The sequence below is a fragment of the Cervus elaphus genome, chromosome 5, assembly GCF_910594005.1.
Source record: "Cervus elaphus chromosome 5, mCerEla1.1, whole genome shotgun sequence".
Lineage (NCBI taxonomy): Eukaryota > Metazoa > Chordata > Mammalia > Artiodactyla > Cervidae > Cervus > Cervus elaphus.
Window position 1 is genome coordinate 81,552,951 of NC_057819.1, and position 19,090 is coordinate 81,572,040.

General features: G+C 55.4%; 1 protein-coding gene and 1 non-coding gene across 4 annotated transcripts in view; one reads left to right on the forward strand and one right to left on the reverse strand.

Annotated features, from left to right (window-relative positions):
• Nucleotides 1-19,090, reverse strand: part of CUEDC1 (CUE domain containing 1) — an 84,740-nt gene that overhangs the window by 24,992 nt on the left and 40,658 nt on the right. The window lies entirely within an intron of this gene.
• On the forward strand, nt 13,020-13,092 carry TRNAE-UUC. Its single transcript has one exon. It is a non-coding gene; the product is annotated as a tRNA-Glu (tRNA).

The window sequence follows — 19,090 nt, forward strand, 5'->3', positions numbered from 1 at the left end:
ATTTACCCCCGGTGTAAAGCCTTGAAAAAGAGCATTTTTGTGTGTCTGCCCTGACATGTAAACAAGCCGACAACTCTAAGCCAGCCCCATAGGCTGCTCCACATTACAGATGAAGAGAGGAGACCCAAGACCAGAGGAGATGCCCAAGACATAGTGCGAGAAGTGGCAAAGCCTCAGCTTTTCCATCAAGGGGTGTTTCTGTGGATGAGGAGAAGGTGGCTCCGAAACAGTAATGGAAAACACAGGGAAACAGGATGAGATGTGCAGAAATGCCATTTTCACAGGATTCTGCAAGGACCCATCGACTTCCCAAACCAGGATGCCTTTAATTAACACAGGCGAGGATGTGAGAGCTCCCGCTTCTCAGGGCACCACCACCCGCCCCCCGCCCCTCACTGAGCTCAAATGCAGAAGCTGAGGTCAGGACTGGGGCTTGGCCAGCATGGCTGGGAGCAAGGAGAAGGGCTGTCCTCGGGTCAGAGTCATCCATGCCAGGCTGCCGTCCGCAACCAGCACAGCTGAAATGAAAAGCCACTTAAAACACATGGAAAAATTAAGGCAGGAGACAGGGTCACAAGCTCAGGCCAGTGCTTTCAGGTGTAATCTTTTACAACTCCAGAGACAGATGTTATCATCCCCGTTTCACAGCTATGGAAACCAATTCAGAGAAGTCAGGTATATTGCACAAAACCACACAGCCAGCATGTAAAGAGGCCAAAATTAGGCACTCATGTCCCAAGAGCCCAAAACGCCAAGTCAGGCTTGCAAGTCTAAGAGCCCCAGAGCCTCAGAAAGGCTCAGGAGACTAGGCCCAGCCAGACTACCGTTCCACACAGGAAAGGGGACCCAGACAGCTCTGGGGGTGGGTGCAGGGAGGGGGTCTGCTGGCTCCACCCCAGAACCAGCTCCGTGACCTTGAGGAAATCACTCCTCCACCTCTCTGAATCTTGGCTACAGGGAAACAGAGGGCGATAACTCCTGACTGCTGAAAAAGGAAGTGAATCAAACCTGCCGAGCCCGTTAGACACCTTGGAGGCATGCTCAAAAGATCACCTGAACTCACAGCTTGTGAGCAACCTGGGGACTCGGAGGCAGAACCCCACACCTGTCCTCCCCCAGGCCCTGGGGAGCCAGGCCGTCCAACCTCCCCAGAGAGGAACCCAGGCCTGGCAGGGGCGGCAGGCAGCCAAGCTTCCCTCCAAGCGTGTGCAGACAGCCAAGGCCTGAGTCACTCCAGGCCTGGCCCAGGGAGGTGGGCCAGCCGCCCGAGAGTCATTCTCCCGACTTCCCCCAAGGTCATCCCAGCGAGTCTCCTGCAGGGCCAGGTAGGGCCCACGTGGGGAAGGGGAGAGTCCAGGAGCCAGAATCCCAGTCCCAGTTCTGCCTGGTCCTGGAAAAGCTGTGTGAGTTTGAGAAATCACTTCACTTCTCTAAACCTCGGCTTCCTCCTGTCAAAGTTGAGATAACACCTATGTGGAAGGGGTGCTTGTGATAGAGCTTACACAGGTAACTGAACATAGGGAGCACCTGACAAGACAGGATGATGTGACCTCCGGCCCAGGTCATGGCCCTTTTCCAGAGCTACAATTACACCTTGAGTGATCTTATCTAGTCCCACATCATTAAATACCATCTACATGCCAAATTGGAAAGTCCCTGATGCTGGGAAAGATTGAGGGCAGAAGGAGAAGAGGGCGTCAGAGGATGAGATGGCATCACCAATGCAATGGACGTGAACTTGGGCAAACTCCGAGAGACGGTGGGGGACAGGGAGGCCTGGCCTGCTGCGGTGCACAGGGTCGCAAAGAGTCGGACACGGCTGAGCGATTAAACATCGACAACACGCTGAATGCTGCCTCCCAGATTTCTCTTGCCGTGACGTCTCCCAGGAACACACCCTTCACCCCCACACCTGCATGGCCGACCTGCTGCCTCCACACGGATGTCCAACAGCAGCTCCAACATAACTTATCAGGCGGCCAGTAAAGACGGGACGGAAAGAGGTTGGGAGTGCAGCACCTGTGGGTTCTCGTCCCGCCTTCCTCCCCCAGCTCATCGCAATGGTGGGGACGGGGTGCTTTCTTCATTTCCAAAGCCCGTTCTCCACGTTTTCATTTAGCGCTCACAGCAAACCTGTCACTTACACAGGGTGTGCAGTACTGCCCCACCTCACAGACGAAGCGACCAAGGCCAGGACATCCCCAAGATGCAGTTCAGGTACCTGCGCCCCCACCACTTGGCCTGAGGGCCTCCTCCCTGGCACACCAGGCTGATGGCAGGCTGGTCTTTCCAAGCCAACGACAGCTCCAGAGGGCAGGAGGTCGACCCCCCTCCAAGACCTGAATCGAAATTCTACTGCCTTCTGGGAGGGCCAGGACTCAACCCCAAAAGGTGGCGCTTAGCACAGGAGGCCTCGGGAGGAGGTGCAGAGCTGGGAGGCCGGAGGCCCCGGGGCCAGTGCTGTTCTGCATCACCCCCCACTCCCACGCCCCCCACTGATTCTTCTGTCGTTCTGGAGCGACTACCCGAGGCCGGCAGTGTCCCTGCACGCCCCCAGCTCTCCTCTCTGAAAACCCCCAGGGCCGAGGGACAGGCCAGATCTTGTGATCTGTCTGAGCTGCTGTGATCGCAGCCGTCAGAGGGACGCGCTGTCCCTTCTTGCCTAACAAGCTCTGGGCCCAGCCCAGCGGCACAGCCGTGCCAGGCCACTAGGTGGGGTCCGAGGGCTCAGGCCAGAGCTGCTCGCAAGAAAGGGAACGCAGAGTGGCTTCTCCCCAGGGACCAGGCCACCCGCCCACTCCCTCATGATTAAAGGGGATGGGAGCCCCCCGCCGCCCCAGGGGTCTCAGAATACAAGACAGGGAGGGTTTCAGGCTAATTTATTCTCAAGGTGGGAAACAGAAGGCACACATGCCACTCACTCCTACCCGGCATCCGTGGCAGACATCACTAATCCATTGAGGCATTGTCCTCTGCAACCCGCACGGCCTCAGAAGCCTGTTCAACCCGGCGCTCTGGACAAGCCACCACCGAGTGATTAGAACTGGCACGCAAGGTACACCCTGCTTGCCAGCTGTTCCATTTCCCGTATGAGAAGACCAGGCCCAGGCTTATTTTGTCTCATTAGGAATCCAGGCTGCAAAGGCCAGCAGGGCCAGAATGAGGTCATATGACCCCTGGGATGCTGGTCCTGGGGGAACCTCAAGTGGGTGACGGCTGCGTTCAGGGAGAGACCGCCGGGCCTGGGGTATCTGTCTCCCTGTGCAATTGTCACCTCGGACGTGGCGGGGGCAGGGTGCAGGGAAGTCTGCCCGAGCTTCTTGGCTTCTGAGCTGGAGAGGCCCCAAAGGGGGAGAAAGGAAGGGGGGGAACAAGAGACAGAGAGAGGCTGTCAGGGGCTGTGTGTGTGAGTATCCGAGTATGTGTGAGTGTCCGAGAGTGTGTGTGTGTGTGTGTGCGTGTGAGTGCCCGGCGCAGGGCGGGGGGTGGCGGCCCCGACAGAGGCGCCTTGTCCTCCGCCCCGTACAGTCTTGTTTTCTTCCCAAGCTATTAATGTCACTGCAGCTTCAAAAGCCGGGTGACCTTTAAATGCCGAGCCTCCTGCTCCCGCCCAAGGCGCGGAAACAGCTTAATGGAAACTCAAACGGCCCCAGCTGCTGGGCCCGCAACAAAGCCAGCCTCTTTCCCGAGCCGAGCCGCGCGGAGTTGCTGGGGAGCCACACCTGTGCCCGCTCCCGGGGGAGGGGGTGTCAGGAAGGGGCAGGGGGGACCCTCGGGCACAGTCATCGGGAAACAGCGGCCTGGCTGGACCTGAGCGGAAGAGGTGCGGGAAGACAGGGAGAGACAGTTCTGCCACGCCTGGCTGTGTGGCCTCGGGTTAGCCACTCACCTGTCTGGGCCATCCCCACCATTCAGTCCAATCTAAGGCTGGGGCAGGAAAAAAATAATCTGCCTCCCCCCAAAATATCTTTTAAAAATCTATAGGAGGGGCTTCCCTGGTGGTCCAGTGGTTAAGAGTCTGCCTTGAAATGCAGGGGACACCAGTTCCATTCCTGGTCTGGGAAGATCCTACATGCCAAGGGGCCACTAAGCCGGTGGGCCACAACTACTTAAACGTGCGCACCCAGAGCCTGTGCTCCGAAACCAAGGGAATTCAGGAGAAGCCTGGGTACCACCGTGAGCAGCGGCCAGGCGGCTGCAAGTAGAGAAAGCCCGTGCACGGCAGCGAAGACCCGAAACAGCCAAAAATAACTAACCAAATAAATAAAATTTTAAAAAATCTATGGAAGAAAAAAAAATGAGGGTGAGACGTTTCGAAGACTTTAATAAAGTCCCTCCCCTATGAAAGGATTGGCCCCAGAGCCTCAGTTCTAAGGACACCGTTGTTCATGTTTGTTTCTGAGGCCCAAACATTGGGCTTGGCCACTGTCAAAGGGCCAAGAAGTCAACTCTGCCTTCCAGATGAAAAGATTCAAGACGAAGCCCACCCACCCCGGGCATGAGTGACCTGTCGTTTGCATGGCTCATCTTGGTAGAATGATGGTGGTAATAGCAACGATGATAACACAGCACTTACCCCCTGCTTCTTTATGCACCAACCACTATTCCAAGTGCCTTATGCAAGCTAATGCCTTTTCATCCCCGCTATAGCCCTGAAAGGTACATGCTACCAATGCTACTTCTACTTTATAGAGAGAAAAGTGAGGCACAGAGGAGTTGAGGAACTTGCTTAAGGTCACACAGCCGAGTGGCCAAAATGGCCTGTGAACCCAGGAGATCTGACTCCAGATCTGACAGTCTCACACAGTCAGGCCTGACCGCCCTCTGTATCTGCAGAGCCGCGCACAAGGCCAGGCCCCCCGGCAAGAACTCAGCAACTGTGAGCGGAGTGGAGTCCTCACGGGGTAGAGCTGCCCCTGGCACTGTCCCAGTGTCCAGGGAAGAAGGGAGGAAGGACTCTGCAGGCAAAGCTTACCAGAGGAGAGGGAACCACAGCAATTTCCTTACATAAACCTTTTTTCCACTCTGCCAAGGTTGTCCGTTGCCTGGGCAACCAAATGCTTTCCATCTCCACCTGAACTGGTTGGGACTATTTCCATAACAGTCCCTCTCTCCATCAACAAACACCATCAGCTCAGCCAAGACACTCAACCCAGGTGCCGAGGAGGAGAGGAGATCCGCCCTCAGTGGACAGAGGGGAGGCTGCTCCCCGGGGCCCCACCTAGGGGTTGCAGCCTTGGGGAGCCCCTCTGGGCTGGCAGGAACGTGTCTGTGCCTGGGACCAAGTGCAGCGGCCCAAGCTCGGAGTAAGGGGAGCTGGCAGCCAGCTCAGGTGCAAGGCAGTGAGGCTGGGCTGGCTCCAGGCGTGAGCTCATGCTGGCCCGGGGCCAGCTCTTCGGGAAAGAGGGGCCAGCTGCCCCTCCCCGGGCCTCCCCTTCAGGCAGGAGGAGGCCCCTCTACAGGCTGGGCCTGCAAGGGCTGGGGCTGAGCCCCGAGGTCTGGGCAGGAACGAGAGATGCCTCTGGGCCCCTGGGATAGGTGATCGGTCAGTGATGCCACACAATTCAGGATCTGCACGTGCCAAGGAGCCAAGAGTAGGGAGAGGTGTTCAGAGCAGCGGAGGGCCCTCCTCCCCACACTCCCACACACTTCACACCCCTCCCCCACTGATCCATGAATTCCATTTCTATGGGATCCGCGTAACATATTTAATGGCTTCCCTCGTAGCTCAGTCGGTAAAGAACCTGCCTGCAATGCAGGAGACCCGGGTTTGATTCCTGGGTCAGGAAGATCCCCTGAAGAAGGAAATGGCAACCCACTCCAGTATTCTTGCCTGGAGAATTCCCCTGGACAGAGGAGCCCAGCAGGCTACAGTCCATGGAGTCACAAGAGTCGGACACAGTTTATTGACTAAACCACCACCACCACCATACAATGGTAAACAAAAGTGAGGTATCTCTGTGCCCAAGACCTACTGCTTAGGGGAACAATGCAAGGCTCAGAACAGGAAGTGTATCCTCTGTCCTCTACTGCCTTATGGTATGTGTACGTCTATACACGGGCTTCCCAGGCGGCACTAGTGGTAAAGAAAGTGTTAGTCGCTCAGTCACATCTGACTCTTTGTGACCCCAAGGACTGTAGCCCACCAGGCTCCTCTGTCCATGGGATTCTCCGGGCAAGAATACTGCAGTGGGTTCCCATTTCCTTCTCCAGGGGATCTTCCTAACTTAGGGATAGAACTTGGGTCTCCTGCATTGCAGGCAGACCCTTAACCATCTAAGCCACCCTGCCTGCAATGCAGGAGACCCAGGTTTCATCCCGGGGTCAGGAAGATCCCCTGGAGGAGGGCATGGCTACCCACTTCAGTATTCTTGCCCAGAGAATCCCATGGACAGAGGAGCCTGGCGGGCTACAGTGTCGCAAAGAGTCCGACACGACTCAAGTGACTTAGCACACAAGCATGTCTGTACATATGGAGAGGGTGAGGGAGTGGGCTCCAAAAGAAATTCTTAAGAAATCGCTAACATGGGTTTTCACTGGGGAGAATTAGGTCACAAGAGACAGATCAAGGAAACTTTTGCTGTAAACCCTTTGGTATGTTTTAAATTTTTATTCATGCTCATTGATTTAAAAATAAAATAGGCAGAGGGTTTCCCTGGTGGCTCCGTGTTGAAGAGTCCGCCTGCCGACACGGGGGACACGAGTTTGATCCCTGGTCTGTCCAGGAGGATCCCACATCCGTGGGACAACTAGGCGCATGCTTCGTAACTGCTGAGCCAGCACTCTAGAGCCCCAGAGCCGCAACTGCTGAGCGCAGGCACCACAATTACTAAGGCCCGTGCGCCCAGAGCCCACGCTCTGCAACAAGAGAAGCCACTGCAAGGAGAAGCCAACGCACTGCAACCAGAGTCGCCCCCACTAGCCGCAACTAGAGAAGGCCTGCACGCAGAAATGAAGACCCAGCACAGCCATAAATAATAGATAAGTAAAATAAGCAAATAAAGAATATCAAAGTGATGGCACTGCAGTGATTTTCTCTGTTCCTTTTTCACATACATGTTGTCTACAATGGATATGACTTACTTTTTAATAACAGTTATAGTAAATATCTGTGCATGCTTACTATTGCCATTTTCTAAGCACGTGGCATGCACGATCTTATCAAAGTCCCACAGTAAAGCAATTATTATACTCATCTTACAGATAAGCTGAGACTGTATGTGCTGTGTCCGACTCTTTGCAACCCCATGGACTGTGGCCCACCAGGCTCCTCTGTCCATGGGATTCTCCAGGCAAGAATCCTGGAGTGGGTTGCCATGCCCTCCTCCAGGGGATCTTCCCAACCCAGGGATCGAATTGCCATCTTCTACATCTCCTGTACTGGCAGGCAAGGTCTTTACCACTAGCGCTACCTGGGAAGCCCAAATGAAGACTGCTGAAGACTAGGCGAGTTTAAATAACTTATGTGGGGTCAGAGTCAGTGACAGAGCCAAAATGTGAATCCAAACAATCCGTCCCCAGAGTCCACGCTCTTCTGAACCCCTGCCTTACACTGTTCTCTGATTTTAAAAAACTAAACCAAACAAACAGTGAATGATGATAGGAAAAAGTCTTAAGAAAAAAGCAAACCGCAGAGCCTCCAGGGATTTAAAACTTTTGTAATCCTTCACATCCCAACCCAGTCCTTCCTGCCCGGACTTTCTGGGCAAGCCCCCCCAGTCCTGCCTCAGTGGGAACCAGGCTGCTCCCACATGCTCCCCTGAACCCCGCTTCCAGGTAAGGGTGCCGCCCACCTCCTGGTGGAGCTGCGGGGAGCCCAACGGTTCCCTCCGGGGCAAGGTCATGGCTGATGCCGCAGTCGTTTCAGAGGTCAGACCGCAGTGTGGGCCCCCTTCCCCGGGGGCAGCACAGGGCAGGGTCTAGCCAGGAAGCTCCTGGTGGAGGGAAAACCACACACTGGCTTTTACCGGCGTTGAGTCTGGGGTAAGAGTGCAGCGGTTCAGGGTGAGCCTCACCTCGGGCCGAGCCCAGCTTCCACCCCGGTCCCCACTGCCTGGGTGGGCGGGACTGCTCTGAGCGCATGTCCTCGCGTGTGTACCCCCTGACCCTGTGGGACATCACGTGCGCTCATTCTCGGGGCACATAAGAGGGTCTGTTTCCAGAGCCTGGCCTTGGAGTCAGACCCCGGGTCGCGATCCTGAACCCGGTCCTGATTGTGGGGGCAGGGGAGCGTGCAGCAGAAGGCGCTGCTCAGGGCTGGGGTGCTCCGGGAGCCCTGTGTGGGGCCTCCCACTGCTGCTGGGGCGGGCGGGTCCTATGCCCCCTGCAGAGGGCCTGGGCTGGACAGCGGGAGCGCAGGCCCCCCAAACCAGGCCCTTCTCAGAAGTGCGCCTCCGGCAGCCAAGGAATGCAGGCCCAGGGCAGGGGAGCAGAGGCCTGGGGAGGGCCCGGCTTCAAAAGAGCAGGCGGCAGCTGCAGGGGGAGGGCCATGGCCCCCTCGGCGGGCGGCAGACACCATCAGAAATTCCAGCGGCCCAGGCAGCAGATGGGATTGTTTAGAGCCATTACCGGACCAGCTCCTCTCCCAGCCGCAGGCGACCCCCTCCCCTCGCTCCCACCCGCCTCGGCGGGGCACCCAGAGGCCAGCTGCCGGCCGTCCCTGACCCACGCTGCTCCATGCCACGTACCCGCAGGCCCACACATGCCCTCCGGAGACGCCAGGGTTAGGAAGGCAGGAGGAAAGGCCATGTTCTCCCTGCCAGATGGCATGTGTGTGTGCTGCCCAAGGTCCAAGCTCAGTGGCCACAGAGCTGGGATCTGAACCCAGATCGTGGCCTCCTGGGTCAGCACTCTCCCCCTGTGTGTGTGTGCACCCAGCACACAAACACACAGCTCACACGCCTGAGTGTGCTGCACACACCAGCTCCCGCAAAGCATTCACTGGTGGGAGGGTGCCACAACCGTGGGGCCACACTCCTTTAGGTTTCCCCGAACTCTCCCCGCAGCCCAGCACACCATCCGCTCCTCTCTTCGCCCAACTCGGAAGCTGTGTTTTTCCAGCTACGCTGTCCTAGACACACGTACACGGTAAGGTGCCCTGAGCGCACGCACCCTCAGCCTTCCCACGGCCCCACCCTGCAAGCCCCTCCCTCCCCCAGGCTGACAGCGGGGCCAGATGAGGCCCTCCTCTCTTCCCCAACAATGCCCAGCACGGCTTGCACGGCATCAGGTGCACCGATGGTGAGGGGGAGGTCGGGCTGACCTGCTCGGCAGCAAATCTGCCCAGAACAAGACAGGGAAGTGGCACGCCCCGGCCGAGGCAGCGGCTTCCTGGTTCCCTGCAGGACCAGCTCCTGGAAGGGAGTCCAGGCGTGGACCTCAGCCCGCTGGGGCTGGGAGCTCTGGCCCTCGCACAAGCAGGGGCAGGGGTCACAGAACCAGCCTTCTTTGCCTCAGAGGGCCTCAGTCTCCATTTTCAGAAAATGGAGAGAAGCAAGACCCTATTCAGTCTGACCTCACCCATCACTGAAACCTCCCAGAGATGCAAGGACATGAGTGGGAGTGGGGGGCGGGAGAGGGGTGCCAGAGAAAGGCACCCCCATGCTAGGTACCACTATGACGGCTGCTCTGCAGAAGGGGGTGGCTGCATCCTGGGGACCCTGGGGCTGGAAGGACCTGTCCCCTTTCTGAAGCTGCAGAATTAGAATGCCTGTCCTCAGAGGAAATCCCCAGCAGAAGCCCATTCTATGAAGACATTAGGCAGAGGCCTGCCCTGCCTCCCTCCCCCAGCAGTTAGTAAAGAGGGAGCCTGACATTGGCCGGGTGCTGGGCTGGGCTTCCGTGCCTCACGCTAATCCTCACAGTAATCCAGTCCTGCAGATCATTACCTTCTACCACGATCAGAGCCAGTGTGCAGACAGGGACAAGGAGGTGCGTGTGACCGAAAGGCTGCCCAGGACCGCACCACATCCAGATGGCATGCCCTTACAGGAGAGAGAGCGTGAGCCTGTCACGTCTTTTGACACACCAGTTACTTGCTACCAGCTTTCAAGCCTGGGTTTACCCAGAGCTGTGTGCATCTCCACCTGTTCCCTGCACTGCTGCTGACCTGCTCACACGGCTCTGGGAAACGCAAAGGTACTTCTCTATCAGTCTAAGAAGCAAATGCTCTTTGCTTTAGAGCAATGTATCTCAGAGGATGGCGGAGACCACCTTCACCAGAGCCTTCTGAGCGGTTTGCGAAGAACACATATTCTCCACCTCACTATTAAATCAGAATTTCTGGGGGGACAGCCTGGGAATCTGCATATTCATAGGATCCCCAGATCATTCTAATGACCAGGAGAGTGTGAGGACCACTCCCTTACAGTTTGGAGCCCTGGAGTCTGATCTCAGTTCCATCACAAACCAACCAAGTGACCTTGCTTTCAGATTCCCGTCTGAAAAATGGGCATGGATCTCCAAGATCCCTTTCATTCTTGGCATCCTCCGTGTCTGCCCTGAGTCTCCAGATGGTCCACAGCTGTTTGAGCTGAGTTTCATGGACTGTTCAGTCCCTGGAGCCACCAATGTACACTGCAAGCACACATTAAAAAGAATTCCTGTCTGGCTGATTTAGGGAGATCTGCAAAAGCACCTTACTTATCTCTGGCTCCAAGCCCTAAACAAATGGCTTTTGGATTATCCAGTGCCACCTCCCTACTCTCCTGAATATCTATTTTCTTCATTCCAGCCTGAGTCAAGCAGGATTCTGTAAACATTAGGTCCGCACACCTGGGCTTGATCAACAGTCGTCAAACAACGGCTCTGCCAAATTGCCCCACAAGCCCAAACTCGCAGCCGCTCTGTCCCTCCCGAGGAGCTGACAGCCAGGGATGTGTGGACCCCTTCTCCCAGCAGAGGATGGGCGTGAGGGCTGGGTGGGAGAGAGGCCGTAGCCAGAATGGCCCCAGCCTACAAGTGGGTTGCGTGTCAGCCAGACTTTAACGGGTGCGAGGCAACAGTGGGGCAGCAAGTCCAGCCGTCGCTGGGACCTTTCAAAAGCAGCTGGACATCCCCTAGTCCTGTGGCGCCTCGATGCGCACTGTGGAAACACCACGCAGTATTCAGCCAGTGCTCAAGCACTGCTGGCTGCTGGCAAACATAACTGACTCATCCTTCGAGGTTTATCAATCCTTGACAGAGGCGCCACAGGGGTTATCAGACCAGCAGCCCACAGACACGGGATGATTTCAGATTCAAGCAACCTCTGTGGAGGGGGAGCCCGTGTGCGTGTGCAAACCAGAGAGGAAAGATTGACAGGAAAGGCAAGAGTGAAAAGCCGGCTTGCCCAGTGGGAAACATCTGTGAACTGTAGCCCACGACTGCTGATCCCAGCCCTTAAAAATAGATCATTCTCTCACTCTGAATGTGCTGACTGCCCCCAAACGATGGTGTTTTCCGTGTGCATGGCACTTGACGGTTTCCAGGGCTGGGAGAGCCCTCTCCATTCGGCTAGGCTCTAGGCTGGACCTGTGCTCGAGAGCAGGGGTTTACCTGGCACTGTGCTGGGCACTCCACCTCCACCACATCCTCGCCGCAGCCTGACGAGGTAGGCTATCCTGCGGATAACCTGCCCGAGCCCCACAGCCGGGAAGTGGCGGGCTCCGGATGCTACCCCAGAGCCCAGATCCCCAAGCACTCACTACACTGTCACCCCACTTGTAACGGGGAGCCTCTGATCTCTGCACGGGGCAAAGGGGGAAACTGGGGCTCCAGAAGGAATGTGGCGTCACCCTGCAGCAAGAGAGAATCGCTACGTGCACTGGCCGCGAGCGGGAAGACAGGAAACAAGGGGGTGGCCCGCAGCTCGGAGCGGAGCGGGCATGGCCTGCCTGCCACAGGCGTCCCCTCCCGCAGGGGTTGAGGGCCGGCTCCCACACCCAGCAGGGCCCCCCTGTGTGGCTCTGGGCTCTTCAAATTGGGTTTCCATCCCAACCACCCTGGGCAGCAGTGAGTGAGTCAGGCCCCGGCAGGAGGAAGTGGCCACGCTTGAAAATCATTAACATGCAGGGCTGAGCTCTGGGCCTTTGTTCTTGAGCAAGGACTGTAGCATTTCACTTTCAGGAAGGAGCGGGGAGGGTGGGGCAGGCTCAGAATTGCACAACCAGAAGCACAGGCTCAGACGCACAGAGGTCCCACGTGGAAAGTTGGCTGAGATGGCCCGGCCCCTGTGGAAAAGTACAAGTCGACCCACGGCCCTCAGACACGGTGGGTCCACACAGAGAGCACAGGCTCACTCATTCCCTCGGCTTTTTCAATCAGAGAGGACTTCCAGCAGGGGTGAAAGTGCTAGCTGCCCAGTCGTGTCTGACTCTTTGTGGCCCCATGGACTGCAGCCCGCCAGGCTCCTCTGTCCATGGGATTCTCCAGGCAAGAATACTGGAGTGGGTTGCCATGCCCTCCTCCAGGGGATCTTCCCGACCCAGGGATCGAATCCTGGTCTCCTGCACTGCCCGCAGGTTCTTTACCATCTGAGCCACCAGGGAAGCCGTCCATCCAGCAGGGGTACATCGGGGCTTCTAAGGCCGGGAGGACGCAGACAGGCAGCAGAGGGGAAGGTGCGGATCTCGGGCCTCTGACCCCAGCACAGCAGGAACCCCAGGTCAGAAGGGGACAACTCTCCCCACATCCGGCTTGGAGGGGCAGCCCCAGCTCGGGGAGACCACCAACCTATACATCCCTCTTCCAAAACACAGCATCCCTCCTCCAACCACGTGAGCGTCTCCCAGAATCCAGGAAAGCACAGCAAACAGCCCTCCAGGGCGCCCCCCACCATGAATATCCAGGTAAATGTTTCGAGGTGGCAGCTCTTCCCTGCAAGAGTCACATCTCCGCCACCAGCAGAGTGGGAAAGGCAGAGAAGCGAATTAGTTAACTCTGGGACAGGGAGGATGAAGGCTGGGGAGGAGAGAGGAAGAGAGGAAAGTCCGTCGACAGGGAGAAATCTGTCTTTAAAAAGTTAACACAACACAGGGAACTCCCCAGTGGTCCAGTGGTTAGGATGCTGTGCTTTCACTGCTGGGGGCGCAGGTTCAATCCCTGGCTGGGGAACTAAGATCCTTCAAGCTGAGCGCGCGCGCCCCACCCCACCCCACCCCACCCCCCCCCGCAAAAATGTAATACAAGTAAGAATAAAACGGCTTTCAGTGAGCCTCAGCGTCCTTGGAAAAGGAAAACGGCTTTCAGTGAGCCCTGGGGTCCTTGGAAAAGAACCATTCATCCCTAGATCCTGAGGAACAGACCCCTGCTCCCCTCCCTACCTTGCAGGGGTCAGTCAGAGGCTAAGGATTTACCCTGCTCCCCTCCTGCACCTCATTAGAACTTAACCTCCAGGCCCTCAAGGAAATTGGTAGAAATGAGACCCTTGTCCTTTGTCAATTAGAAAGAAAACAGCCCTCTGGGGAGATGGCCCTCCTCTGGGGGGCCCTCTCGTGCTCTTAGACAACCCCTGTTCCCTTGGGGGTGGCAGAGAGAATTGGAAAGGAGCCGGCTTGTTTAGGGAAGCCGCCTGCTCCCTGAAGTCTGGCAGGGGCAGGCCACCCACCAGGTCCAGCTCACCCCCCTCAAAGCCCGCCTGTTTGGAAAGGGCTTTCGGGGACAGGAAGCAATAAACAGAGTCAAGCGGCCAAGATGCAGGGGCTGATGATGCAGTTTATGGATTTTCCAGGCCTCTTTGTACTCTCCCACCAGCTGCCTGGGGCTCTGCAGGAAAAGGTGCTGGCAAAAGGCAAGCTGGTCGTTGGCTTGAATGGTGGCCTCTTGTCGGGCCTCGGCTGGGCCCTGCCAAGTGTGGGAGGGGACTGCATGCCTTGATGGCCCCGCAGGCTCCTCCTCGGGGCCCCAAAGAGAAACCCCGCCCACCCCATGTTACTAGAGCCCGGACAAACATGCACAAGTCACTTTCATGCAGCTCACTTCTCTGCCCAGTTCTAAGTTACTTCCTCACTTCAGAGGAGGCTGACTCCCGGAATTCCCAGAGGGGAGGACGTGCCTGGCCAAGCTGCAGCTCGAGAAGGGCAGGTGGGTGGCCCTCCTTCACCAAGCAGCTTGCAGCTCAGCTCTTTTAGCTGCCTCCAGTGTAGAGCAACTGAGGGAAAGCCAAGACTGATGGGGAAGGTGATTTGGGGTGGCACAGCCTTCCCAGTGCCAAGGTCAGCGTGCATCTCCCATCTGGTAAGGCAGTTGCCCATGTGTGCAAAGCTGTGAGTGCAGAGGGTTTGTGGGATACCCAGGAACCGAACACGACACAGGTGCCTCTGAAGAACGGAGAGGCGGGCAGCAGAGACCTTCAGGGCCAGAGGACACGAAAAAACCAAGCGGCAGGGCCAGGTGTCCCCTGTAGTAATTTTGTCGAAATGTCAGAGTGTATGCTTGTATATTTGAAATGCACAGGGAGGCCACCGAGTGAATACATGCCCAGCACTAAGGAGCAGTTGTCTAAGAGGTAGGGTTGCACGAGGGGTTTGCTGATTACTTCATGCATCTCTGCATCCTTTGAAGTTTTTTTTTTTTTAACAAACATGCATTGTTTTTATAGTTAAAAATTAAGAATTTTTTTTGTTTCATTTTTTAAAAACACTTCATTTATTTTCGGCGGTGCTGGGTCTTCACTGCTGCACACGGGCCTTCTCCAGCTGCAGCGAACAGGGGCCACGCTCTAGATGCAGCGCCTGTGTTTCTCACAGCAGTGGCATCTCTTACCACAGAGAACGGACTCTAGGGGCATGGCCTCAGTGGCTGTGGCTCATGGGCATGTGGGATCTTCCTGGGCCAGGGATCGAACCCATGTCCCCTGCACTGGCACATAGACTCTCAAGCACTGGACCACCAGGGAAGTCCCCCAAATTAAGAATTTTTTTTAAAGATACGTTGCAACATAGAATGTACAGCTGCTGCAGAAAACAGTTTGGTAGCTCCTCGAGAAGTTAAACCCAGAATTATCATACGATCTAGCAGTTCTATTCCCAGGTATACTCCCCAAAGAACTGAAAGCAGAGATTCAGGTATCTGAACACCAGTGTTGATAGCAACATTATTCACAACACCCCAAAGGCAGAAACAACCCAGGTGTCCATCACCAGATGAATGGATGAACGAAATATAGACTATACTTACAGAACCATGGAACTCAGCCACAAAAAGGCATGAAATTCTGATAGATGCTATAACATGGGTGAACCCTGAAAACATGCTAATATAAGCCAGACACAAAAGGACAAACGCTGTATGATTCCACTTTATGAGGTACCTAGAATAGGCAAATTCCTGGAGACAGAAACCAGAAGAGTTTCCCAGGAGCTGAGGAAGCAGGGGAATGGAGAGATACCATTTAATGGGCACAGAGTTTCTGTTTGGGATGATGATCAAGTTCTAGAAATGGACAATGGTGAGGACTACACAATACTGTCCAGATACTGAGTGCTACCGAACTGCCACTTGAAGATAGTTAAAATGGTTAATTTTATGTCATGTGCATTTTACTGCAATGACAATAAGTAAAGATGCAAATCAGGCAGGACGAGGCACAGGGTTGCAGAAGAGACTGTGAGTCACCAGGCAGAAGGGGGCACTCTTCGGGCTGTGCAGAGAGGGCCGCCAGCCCAGGAAATCCTGCCTGCACAGAGGGGCTCTGTCCCCATCTGCATGGCGTGGGTCAGGGAACAATGACAGCCCTGTTGATGGGGACTGTTCACTGGTCTCCAGAGTCACACATGCCACAGGGCTGGGGGTGGCGGAGAGGTGGCCACGCAGGGATGCTCCGGGGGACATTTGGGACAGTCGAGTTATGACACTAGGAAACAGCTATTAGCAAAGGCCAGTGTGCCAGCATATGCCTTGGGTAGAAGGAGCGGGGTAGGGGGCTGGGGAGGGTGGAGAGAGCTGACTGACCTGCACTGCAGGGCAGAGGGTGAGAGGACGAGCAGAAGTCTGTCCTGAGGGCGCTCTGGCAGGCAGAAACCACTCCATTCATTCACTCCACAGACATCACAGGGCACGCTAGGAGGTGGGAAACTGGGGGCAAAGCGGGGATAAGGGGACCAGCTCAGCTGGTTAAGACCCCGATGCAGCTTCACTCCTTGCTCAGAAAATATACCCATATATAAAACTCCAGAGAGACAGTAAAAGACAGGGAAGCCTGGCACGCAGGGGGTCGCAGAGTCGGCCACAACTTAGCAACTGAACAGCAACTAAACAAGAAATTAAAAGCTGTTCCTCATCCCTACCTTCTGAACAAAGACAAAAGATCCCTCTTACTTGAGCTGTTCGGAACAGGAAATAAGATCAAAACTGCCCGCGTGGGCTGCCACCTCCACCCTGCCCCCTGCCACCGGTGGCTCACAGGAGAGCGTCTGCCAGCTGCCAGGCGTCCACCCACACCGAGTTCTTTCTTCCCAAAAGGGAGGGGCAGAGGGGAGCACGGGCAGCCGGGGTGGGAGACCAGGGTCCGCAGCCTCTGACCACTGAATCCAGACTCAGGTGCATGGTTCCTGAGGTCTCACCCCACTTACTTCCAGGTGTACGAGGACATAGAGAAGTCGCATGTGGGGACATTTATGGTCAATGGCAGCTCTGCCTCACTTCAGATAAGACTATTTAACCCGCAGACTTTGCTATAAAAAGATACTGCCTCCAGGGCCTTCCTGAAATGTGTCACGTGTGCATACATGCGCAGAGACGAAAGGGGAGCCAGAGGTTCTGAGACACCTTGGCCTGGCCACTTAGAGCCTTCTCAGACACCCCCTCCTTCCAGAACTGTACTGCCTAAGAAGGGAGCCACTAGTCACCGTGTGGCAAGATAAATTTACATTATTTAATATTAAATAAATAAGGGACTTCCCTGGTGGTCCAGTGACTAAGACTCCACATTCCCAATGCAGGAGGCCCCAGTTTGATCCCTGATCAGGGAACTGGAGCCCACAATGCTGCAAGTAAGAGTTCATGTGATGCAACTAACTCAGGATTTGCATGGCGCAAGTGAAAAGATCCCACGTGCTACAACTAAGACCCAATGCGGGCACATAAATAAGTAAATAAGAAGTAAGTTAATTACTTAAAATTCAGTTCCTCAATCACACTACCACGTTTCAAGTGTTGAACGGCCATCATGTGGAACAGCACACACATTAGAACATTTCCAACATCACAGAAGTTCTATCAGACAGTGCTGTTCCAAAGCCTAAGAGGAGCATGAAGCCCTGGTGTCCTGTAACTGGGGGACTTCGTTAACAATCATCTAGGGAGAACAAGGACTGTGAACAATTGATTTCCCAATGGAAAAGCCCTTCCACCTCCTTCTGGGAAGGGCAGGTAAGTGCAAAGACCCCCTTTTCCTGGGCAGGCAGAGCTAGGGTGAGCACTAGTCCCTCTCCCCACTGGTGGCCATGGCCTCATCCAAGATCAAAGCTTTGGCCCGGTTCCCATGGTAAGATCTGACGCCAAGGCAGGGAGAAGCAGGAGTCCAGCAAGGAGACCAAGTCTGGAGTCAGCACCTTCAGGATCCTGGGCTCTCCAGGACAGAGGGGGGCACTTAGCATTGGCAGGGCTTATCCACTGGCCCCTCTTCTGTGTGTGCCCCGTGGAGGCCCTGGCACTGCCTCTTTGGGCTTCTTCAGAGCAATGAGAAGGAATCAGAGGCAGGGGGTATGGATGTGCGAGTGGGACTATAAAAAAAGCTGAGTGCCGAAGAATTGATGCTTTTGAACTGTCGTGTTGGAGAAGACTCTTGAGAGTCCCTTGGACTGCAAGGAGATCCAACCAGTCCATCCCAAAGGAGATCGGTCCTGGGTGTTCATTGGAAGGACTGATGCTGAAGCTGAAACTCCAATACTTTGAACCACCTGACGTGAAGAACTGACTCACTGAAAAAGACCCTGATGCTGGGAAAGATTGAAGGCAGGAGAAGAAGGGGGTGACAGAGGATGAAATGGTTGGATGGCATTACCGAATCAACGGAGCTGAGTTTGAGCAAGCTCAGGGAGTTCGTGATGGACAGGGAGGTCTAGCATGCTGCAGTCCATGGGGTCGCAAAGAGTCAGACAGGACTAAGTGACTGAACTGAACTGAGGCAGGGGGTATGTATGTGGTAAGGGGAGAGGGAGGGATGGTGCTTATTAAAAGGAAAAAACATCCTTTCCAGGAACCCAAAAGGCGAGGCCAAGGAAATGAACAGAAAGGGATTCTGAAAACAGAGTCTGGGGGCTAGAGCCTGTCTCTCTGCACTAACCAGACAGAGAGAAAGGGGTCCAGGCACCCCCCACCACTGCACATGATGATGGAAAATGGTTGAGATATCTTCACTTCTGACTAACCAATCTCCTCAAAAATGTCCCCATTTGAGTCAAAGGGGCATCACCGTTATCTCCCCAGGCTATTTCAGCTTTGGCCCCGAAAGTAAAACAAAATGAGCTGTCGATCTGCAGGTTTTCCTGCAAGCTGCAGACTGGGGGCTGGGGCTGGGAGGCGGGTAAGAAGGCAACCCCTGCAGAGTGGGAACAGGCAGACAGGAAGCCCAAGGGAGGACCTGTGAACAGGGTTCTGGAACAAGCTCTGCCACGCAGATTCTTGAGCGAGTTCCTTTTTCCTTTCAACCTTTAAAAAAATAAAACAGAGGACTTTCCTGGTGGTCCGGTGGTTAGGAGTCTGTCCGCCCATGCAGGGGGACACGGGCTCAACCCCTGGTCTGGCAGGATCCCACACGATGCAGGGCAGCTTAAGGCCTGCGCCACAACTACTGAAGCTTGCGTGGCCTCAAGCCCCTGCTCTGCAACAAGCCAAGCCACCGTGATGAAAAGTCGCACACTACGGCCAACAGCAGCCCCTGCTCACCGCAGCTAGAGAAAGCCCGTGCAGCGCTGGAGACCCAGCACAGCCAAAAATAAACAAAGAATCAAACAGATACAGAGAACTGCACAGAATGCATATAAGTCTGATGAAGTCACATGGCAAACACCTTACAACCATTCATGTCAAGAAACGAAACTCTGCCAGCCGCTCCAACGCCCTCTCTGCGGCCTACAAGCGGCCTGTGTGGTAATCACCTTCTTGCATT